We start from the raw sequence: 9286 nt of genomic DNA on the forward strand, positions 1-9286 counted from the left end.
AAAAGGTAAAGATTTACAGTAAAGACAGCTTCAGATGAAGAAAATCCTCTAAAGTGTTTACAGTTTAAAAATATATGTAGGCTCATGAGAGAAAAGAAACAGGATAAAGAAAAAAAAGGAAGGAAGGAAGGAAGAAAGAAAGGAGAGTAACTGGGTGTGGTGGCACACACCTTTAATCCCAGCACTCAGGAGGCAGAGGCAAACAGATCTCTGTGATTTCAAGGCCAGCCTGGTGTACAGAGTGAGTTCAAGGGCAGCCAAAGTTACACAGAGAAACTCTGTCTCGAAATATGAAAACAGTAAAAGAAATAGAATAATAATAAACAAAGAAGCAAATAAATAAACAAATAAATAAATAAATCAACTAAAGATGAAAAATACACCGAGAGTCTGGATACCGAATGTTACTGTGTTTTCTTCGAATTGTTTGACTACCGAGGAAATAGCAACAACTGCTGAAGAAATGCTGCTGGATTAATCCAACTTATATGTTTTAAAAATGCCTTGACTTCTAAGTTTAAGTATAAGGATATGTTACTTTGGAAAAGAGATATTGTTTGTGTTTCCACAGAAAATGAAAGGCTGTGGATTCCTTCCAGACTAATATGGTTTGATCAAGCAAAACCCCCCTGAAGCAGTGGCCTAGGTGATACAACATCTAAGATACCTGGGACGATGCAGATTTGCAGAATACTACAGCTAGGATTTGGACAGGTTTCTGTTTTCTGATGATCCCCATGGTTTACTGTGTCCCCAAACAGCAGGAAGCAGTTCAGAGAGAATGACACCCACATTCCCAAGTATTGTTTATAAATGTTTGTTTTCATTTAAATGGGGTTGATTATAAATGGTTAATGATCAAAGTCAATCTTCTAAAGAAAAAAGGGGAGATGATATAGAAATGAATACTTTGCATTGGTATGGATTTTCATTTATTGATACAAATTTAAGGTCAATTTTGTTACATATATATATACATATATATATATCCCCTCTTGTTTGGGTATTGTGTTTATACAGATCTTTTAAAATGCAATGCATAATTAAGTACAGATTGTACATAGTCATCTGTAATAGTCAAAATTTATAGTTAGGTTTTCTAGATATACGCAGATATACTTGAGATGGATAAATATTCTTCAAACCTTTCAAAGACCTACAGAATATATGGCATTTAAATGGGTTAAGGTTTTTCATGACAGTGAGACACAACTGCTCCTGACAACACCAATTACATCTGAGAAGAAGATGGCCATCGAAGAAACTCCATATGGAGTTTGATTTCAATATGGCGAGACTAGCCATTTGGACAAGAAACTGCTCTTGCCTGAACTTTTTGACTGTTGCTGTATAAACTGGACATGCAGGACCCACAGGAAAGTGACTGCTGAACTTGCAAAAACAAGATGGGCAGTCCTGAAGGATTCCTGCTTCATGGAAGAATCTGCCTGACATTCTAAAGGACACAGAGGAAGTGACTTACATACTGTCAATGCAGGCAGACAGTTTAAAATTTTCTACTTCACTGAATGTCTGTCAGACACTGTGTTCTATGGATGTCCCAATATTTCAGAAGAACTTTGGATGACTGTCCAGGTAGCAAGATGTATCTGTCAGTTCTATAGTTTATATACTATCGTTCTGTGGTCTTTGATGGAGTTGAGGTTACGTTTTTCTTAGGTATGACAAAAGATAAGTTACATATAAGACTTTAGACTCATAAAGATAGGATAGATGATAGGATATTTTCTTTAAATCTTGCTAATTGTTAATAAACTAAATATTGTAACTATAGTTCTTATTTGATAACTGTTATGTTACGTATTTTACTATGTTAAAGTTAAAACCCTTCTATTTATTTAGACAGAAAAGAGGAGATGATGGGGAATGTTCTTCTGTATATATGTTTGTCTTATTGGTTGATGAATAAAGCACTGTTGGCCAATAGGGAAACAAGACAGCTGGGACTAGGAGAGGTGGAGGATTCTGGGAATTGTAGGCAGAGAGGAGTTGTCATGTGATCCCAGGCAGTGACATAGCTGGTCAGAAACTGCCACTAGCTAACTATAGGGGTCTGGAGGTCTGTACAGACAGATAGGAAGTGACATAGCTGGACAGACTCAGAATGTAAGGAGTGACAAACAGGAACTCACTCTCTTCTCTGCAGAGAAGCTGAGACAGCCATCATCATGTAGCAGGCAAAGGAGTTGCAGGTCTGGTAAGCCAAGACTAAGTGGAGGTACATGGATTAGGAGTTATGGGTTAATAATTAAGTCAGAGCTAGCCAAATCAGAAACGCTAGTCACCAGCCAACAGCTTCATAACTAATATAGTGTCTGTGTGCTTCTTTGGGTCAGAGAAGGGTGGTGGGACCTAGCTGGGCCAAGAATGAATCTCACATTACAGGATCTGGCATGTAACTACCTGCATTACCTGGGGCAGGGGCAGCCCTGTAAACCCCTCTGAAGGTCAGCTGGATGCAGTAAAGGTGAAGGATGAGTGATGGTGACTGACAAAGTGAGGCTGTGAGAAAGGGTCCTCACTAACACCCACGATGGCTTCCAGAGAGATGAAAGCCTGGACAGGAGGGTTGGGCTGATGTTTCCCACTGTGGTCCATTCACCACAGTTAATGGCGGCCTCCCACAACACATGTTCATTGCATGTGTCCCATAGGAAAAGTCTTTATTCAGATGCTTGAAGACTCTAATGCTAGACTCTGGCCTTGCTGTACAGGTCTTAGAAACTTTCATTGGTGTCACAGTCTTCTACATGGGCAACTCTGTCTGTCAGGGGGACTGTTGGTGATGAGTGTTATAATCCAGGCAAACCTGGCCCCACTCCTTGGGGACCTGGCAAAGTGTGCCGTCTCTGCACTTGGCAAGCAGTACCCTGGCTCTGTACACAGGTGTGAAGGTCCCTGTAAGACGCAAACTCTGCCCATTTGCACTCTTCCTGCTATTTCTCTGAGGATGCAGGTCACTGTTTCTCTCTGTGTGTCTCTTTTTCTATCTCTCTCTCCCTGCTTCACCCAATAAACTTTCCACATTAGCTTTGTGTGCAAGTCTCTCCCTATCTCTCACCTGCATTTTGTCTCTCACCCACCATGTGATCCACCAAGGGTCCCTCTTCAGGCCCCATATGCATGACAATGTTGAGGTTATTTGGGATAGCCCCAAAAGATGGCCATCCTTGCCCTGACCCCCTAGTGAGGCCTGGCAAGAGCTGATCATTTTTCAGTGGAATTAAAGAGAAAGATGGTGATGTTCAGGAGGAGCAGCTGCCTGCAAGACAGGACAGAAAGATGGGGAATTACAAATACAGGGGAAGGGAAAGGGGCTTCTCATTACCAAGTCTGGTTGAAGTCCATTGGTTAAAACCAACTGAGAAGTAGCAATTCAGTACAGTTAACATTTGCTGTGAAGGTTCTCAGCAAATATATCCATTTCTTATATGGACATTTAATGTTCACATAGCAATAAAACAGGCATAATGCCTGAATGTATATGATCTTGGTTAGGGCCCCATTCTTTCACCCAGACATTTTGTGGCTCACAAACAAGACTGATATGGTCTAGGCATCTTGATTAGGTTCATTTTCTCTGCCAGTTAAAGAGCTGAAAGGCAGGGAAATTTTGAGCATGAAAGGTAGCAGTGAAGAAATCATACACACCACAAACAGGAGCACACAGAATCATTAGTTGCAGAGAAGTGTTTATTGGGGGAGAGGAGACATACACATGCAGCAGACAGACTGAGAAAATGACCTCCTGTAAGGCAGATGGAGGACTCAGGAATCCAAAGTTACCAGTCATTTCTTAAGAGCTAAGTTTTAGGTCTCTGAAGAGTTTTCCTTCCCTGATTTAGGGTTAGTCAGTTTGAAGAGAGATAGGATGGTTGACTGGCCCATGACTGTCCTGATCAGGTCTTGCTGAGAAAGCCCATCAGAAAGGTGAGCTGCTAGCCTTTGCCTTTGTCTTTTGTCCCAGTACAAGGAGCTGAGAAAGAAGCAGGCTGTCTTAGAAGTTCACCACCTTTATTACCTAGCCATCCCCCCTCCCCCTATCTGTCTGTCTACCAGGGAAACTGCCTACCTCCTGGTCTCTCAAAGACTTGTAACTGTCCTATCTCCCTCCATCCCCTGAAACCTGACTTTCACTTTATCAACTGGGATACTACCAGGTGCCTCCCTGGGGTCTGGTATCCTTTAGTTTCCTTAGCAACCCTTTGAAATTAAAAACTTCAAAACCCACCCAAATCCTGTCCATGACTGCTGTGAGGACATGGGCGTGTGAGTGATCTTTGAGAAGGTCACACCCATGCTCCTAGGTGTGGCTTACGTTTTGTAAGCACTTCCCTTCATTTCAGTCTTGTGCTTAGGAATCTAAGCTGTCCTTAATAAACCCCAACTCCACTTCCCTAAAAGCCCTTTCTCCATCAAAGCCCAGGATCTGCTTTTACCAGTAATTAGGTACCTAAAAGACTAAGGGTCTTCCACAGCTGGCAGTGACGATGTAAAGTTATGTCTTCCCTCTGCCACCACTGACACCTGGAATAGACCTGCAGGCAGGCAAGGAAGAACCATGAGATAATTACTTTGTATTTTGTGGATTCTTTTTTCAGTTTTATCATGGGGGCAAGTCAGATATCAAGATTCCCCAGGAACACAAGGGAACAGAGCCTTGGTCTCCTGATCCCTCCTGCAGATAACTTCTGTCACTTAGTTTAGGACCAGGGTGCTAAAGGTGGTTCAGGATTTGACAGTCTGTACAGAAGCCACCCTCACGTCTGGGAAAAGGGAAGCAGATAAGATCCTCTTAAGAGTCTACAGCAGCGGCTGCCTTGAGTTCTGCTCACTCTCGAGGACAAGGCAAGTTCAGGTTCTGCCAGAAGCACAGTTCTGGGTGGGGAAGGGGAGGCATTGGGTAGCAAGCTCTAGGGGAAACAGAACTTCTGGGACTACTTTCCTTGGAGAACTGAGTGTTTCCAAGAGTGCTCCTCCCATGCGTCTTATACACCTTGAAACAGATACTGTGGACAGATAGTGGGTCAGTGAACAGAACCACTGAGTTGACTCATTTAGTTGGTCACTTGTGCTCAGCTGACCTCATGCGTGGATTGATGCAGCCATATTGGGGCAGGGGTGTTAAAGGAAGGCTTGCCTTCTCGAAGCATCCTACCTCACAAGGCACGACATTGGCTTGCCAAACCTGAAGTTCATATTTACCAAGCATATTCCTTGCCATCCTAACACAGAGCAAACTCACAAGGCAGGGACTGAGTGACCCAAGGTCACAAGACTTGCCAAAGCTGAGATTTGAAGCTGGCTCTCTCTCTGCCTGCAGAATGAGATTTCCCAGCTACCTCCTGAATTCAGGCAGATAAGCAGCCGTGGGTGGAAGGTAGGATCCAGGTGTCAGAAATCTCAGTATATAAAAAAAGAGCTGTCCCTCCTGCTGCCACCAACCCTGCCAGGTGACTGCTTCCCCATGTTCCATCAAAAGTCCTGGCAGCTTTTCTGATCCGGCTTACAGACAGGGACAAAGGACCTTCTGCTGGATTGGCCCCTAGAATCAAAACAAAGACAAGTTTTCCACCTCTGGCTTCTCAGACACAATACTTGGCACCTCTGCCTCCTAGAGGTCTGATAAAAGTTTGAGGTGGGAAGGCCTGTAAGGAAAATCTAGTCAAGGGGTCCAGCTCCAAACCCAGATGCCCAGTTATAAAGGAAGGGAAACTGGGGTTCAGGAACCAGAAGTAGAGGAGAGCCTCTGGCCCTGTCCCCTAAATTCCCAATCCCACTCTGCAGAGCACCTGGGAATCCCTGGATCAGTGTGAATCCGTTCTTCAGGAGGGAAGGGTTTGGCTTTAGGACATAGCATCTATTAGGTCAAACTTAGCCTAAAGAGCTAGATACTGATTGTGAGCCGGGAGGATTCTTCACAACTGGCAATCTTACCTTTCCTGTGCATGACATTTGCTCAGAATTCTGAAGATGTGTGTTTAGAAGAAACCTCTCCACTGATTGGCTCTCAGTGTTATGTCACCCAGCAGCCTTTATTGCACACACCTTGGGAAGCTATAGGTCTCCAAAGAATGAACTGCACTGTCCTTGCGCTTCTCTCTTAGGGCAGTGTCTCATCTCAGGAAATACCTAGACAGAATTCCCCACCCTGTCCTGGTTTTCACCTTGACTCTCCTCAGCCCTGTCCAGAAGATGCAGCCAGGAGCAAGCTGTGTTGAGTAGCCGATATGCCTGTGTGGGTTGTATGCAGCCCATAGATGCAGATTTAGCATGAACTCTCTGCAGACCATAGATGTTTTGACTGGGGACCCAGAGCCAGCTGGGTTTTGAGTCTGGAGGAGAACGCATAACTAGGGTCACCTCCTTAGTAGGCAGGGTTCTGTAAACAGCAGTGGGAGCATGAGGGAGAAGGCTGTGGGGCTGATAACATCTCCAGCTGAGGAGTCAGGGTGATGATTTACAGACCCGGAGTCTAGAGCCTGACTCAGCACCAGCTTTGTTTCATTGTACCCAGTGAAACTTGATCATCCCCAGTGGGGTTTTGCCAGAGAATGGGGAGACTTCAGGCCCTGGTTAGGTTAGGATTAAATTGCTTACTTCAGCAAATAGAAGTAATGAGCCCGACTGGTATCCCATTTATGGAAGGTAAAGGTCTCACCAGCAAGGGGGATTGAGTGGAATGAAGAGTCAGATAAGATTCTTGGCTACCAATGTTTGTTAGACACTTAAGGGCAAGTGCCCTTACCTCTAGGGCTGTGACATTCAAAGGACAGAGCATAGCGTCTTGCTGGGCTCATTTTCTTTCTGTGTCATCACAGTGGGAGGGCGGGAGTGGAGAGGAGAGCTGGGGTTTTCAGGAATCTTTCCCAGGCATCTTGTGGGCTTTTAGGCGGCAAGTCACTCAGTGCTGGCTCCATGCAGTGTCACATTCCTAGGAACATCTCTACCTCCCTTCAGGTAACCCTCTGCTAGAGATTATCTAACCTTTGTTCACACTCAGGGCTGGGAAGAAGGTGGTTGCTCACCTTACGGCACATAAATTCTCTTCTTCAAGTGTCTCCATCTGAAATGCAAATACAACTTAGGGCAATGCCTCATCAGGCAACACATTAGCCTGGCTTAATAACAATCAACTGAGAGAAAAAAATGAGACTTAGCATCCACAATAATGATCTATCATTTATTGAATAATTATTATGAACTAGACACCATGCTAAGCTCTTTCTCTCTCTCTCTCTCTCTCTCTCTCTCTCTCTCTCTCTCTCTCTCTCTCTCTCTCTCTCCCTCTCAAATCCTTTGTTTCTTTTTGAATCTTCATAGAGCCAGGAGACTGGTATTCCATGTGTCATTCAATGAGGTCCAGCTGTGCCTAGGGTCACACCACAGGTTAAAGAAGTGTCAAGAGTCCAGCCCACGTGGCCAGGCCACCTTCTCCTTTGGTACAGGTGCTCAGGGATTCAGAAGAATTCCCAGAAAGGGGAACACATGTGTGAGGAGTGTATATTGTTGGTCTGTTGTCTTTAGAGTCCCACTGACCCTGACGCCAGCCTAGATGCTGACAAACTCTCCTCTGCTTTGCGAGATCTCAGGTGGCTTACTTGTCACTGATTGTAACTCATGTGATGGCCAAGATTCACAAGTTCCTCCTCACTCTTATCCTCAGGACCCTTCCTCTTGGAAGCCTCCCTGAGCTTTCCCTTCACACCTGTTTAGCCTCTTTCGAAATGCCAGGGACCATGTTAGGACCCACTCAGCTGTCCCCTTGAAGGCAGGACATATGTCCCTCCACTGTTACACATTCACAAGCTCAAGAGTTCTTAAACAGTCAAGGAGTAAGTGGAGTTACTGGCCTAGAGATGAGGCCCAAAGTCCTGTGGAACACAGACCATATTCAAGAGATGAACTGCATTTGCTTCTCACAGGACCTGGCCTCAGGATAAAGCCCAGAATCATGATCAGCGCCTCATAAGCTAAGAAAGACACCAGGACAAAGAAACTTTTGAAAGAAAAGTATAGTCACTCTGGTTCACATTTAGAATGGAGTTACCTATTGACAGCATGTTGCTTTCGTGGTCCAGTTTCCAGAGGGCTGAAAAGCTGTTTTGGGCCTCACCTTGGCCAGTTGTGCAATGAATGCTAACAGGGCCAAAGTGGGTGTCATTCCTTTTGGAGAGGACACAGATTCATTGTGACCAGTTCCAAAGCCATGGGGCACAAGTAAGTCACCATGGCTGTCCCAGGAAAGTACTCATCGTCCATGAGCTAGTCAAAAGCAGATAAGTTTATGTGAGTAACCCAATCGTTAGAGCCATCCACTTAGGTCTAACCCCTTTCTGCAAAGAAAGAGCCTACCAAACAGCACTCCAGGAAGGTATGGGACAGGGGGGTCGACACAGATAGAGAGGCTTATCACTGCCATAAAACAATCAACCCTGTAAACAGAGATAGTATTTGTGTGGACTTTTTTTACGTCTGCTAACCAAAGCAAATGCGTGTTTTCACCCATTCTGATTACCCTTTCATTTCACTCCAAGACCCTTCTTTGATGCTGTAAAGCAAATATCGCATATTTCCTTTCCATAGTTGAACATTTTGACACCTAGCTGGGCTCATTACTAGAGAAGTGGTCACCAGGAAGGGAATACAAGAGGTGTACTGATGTGTAAATGAACTCGCGACAGTGTTCAGCAGTGCCAGGCCTTGTTGCTCCTCCAGGTTCATCTCTATCTCTCTTTGTTGGTATTTTATACCAGCTATGTTGGAATACAATAAGAAAATAAAACTTGCATATATCCAAATCATGTGGCATGATAAATTTGATTTACACGCATATCTGAGTCAAGCAAATCATGTTTATATCTATATGTATGGTCTAAAAATGATTTCCACCATCAAGTTTACCAAAACACCAGTCCTTAGACACAGTTAAGGGCCGATGGGTACTATAAGGGCTTTTAAAATCCATTGCATGAACAAATGTCAAATGAACAATATAGCATTGGTGTGTGTGTGAGTGTGTATGTGTTGTGTGTCTGTGTGTATCTGTGTGTGTCTGTGTGTTACAACAGATGCATGCAGAGGCCAGAAGCTGACATCAGATATCTTCCTAAATCACTATTTTATTTTTAAGATAGGGTTTTTCACTAAACCTAGAGATTATCAACTTGGCTTGCTAGCCAAAACTCCTCCTGCCTCTGACTCCCCAGTGCTGGGATTACAAGTGCACACATTCACATCTGGCTCTTACATGTGTGCTGGTGTT

General features: G+C 44.2%; 1 long non-coding RNA gene across 1 annotated transcript; it reads right to left on the reverse strand.

Annotated features, from left to right (window-relative positions):
- Window positions 1–3705: 3705 nt before the first annotated feature.
- Window positions 3706–5908, reverse strand: LOC121133424. Its single transcript, XR_005870255.1, has 4 exons — window positions 5814–5908; window positions 5467–5566; window positions 4475–4559; window positions 3706–3997 (listed from the first exon to the last, which is right to left on the reverse strand). It is a non-coding gene; the product is annotated as an uncharacterized LOC121133424 (long non-coding RNA).
- Between the last annotated feature and the right edge of the window lie 3378 nt (window positions 5909–9286).

The sequence above is a fragment of the Mesocricetus auratus genome, unplaced genomic scaffold (assembly GCF_017639785.1).
Source record: "Mesocricetus auratus isolate SY011 unplaced genomic scaffold, BCM_Maur_2.0 Super-Scaffold_100022, whole genome shotgun sequence".
NCBI classification, from domain to species: domain Eukaryota; kingdom Metazoa; phylum Chordata; class Mammalia; order Rodentia; family Cricetidae; genus Mesocricetus; species Mesocricetus auratus.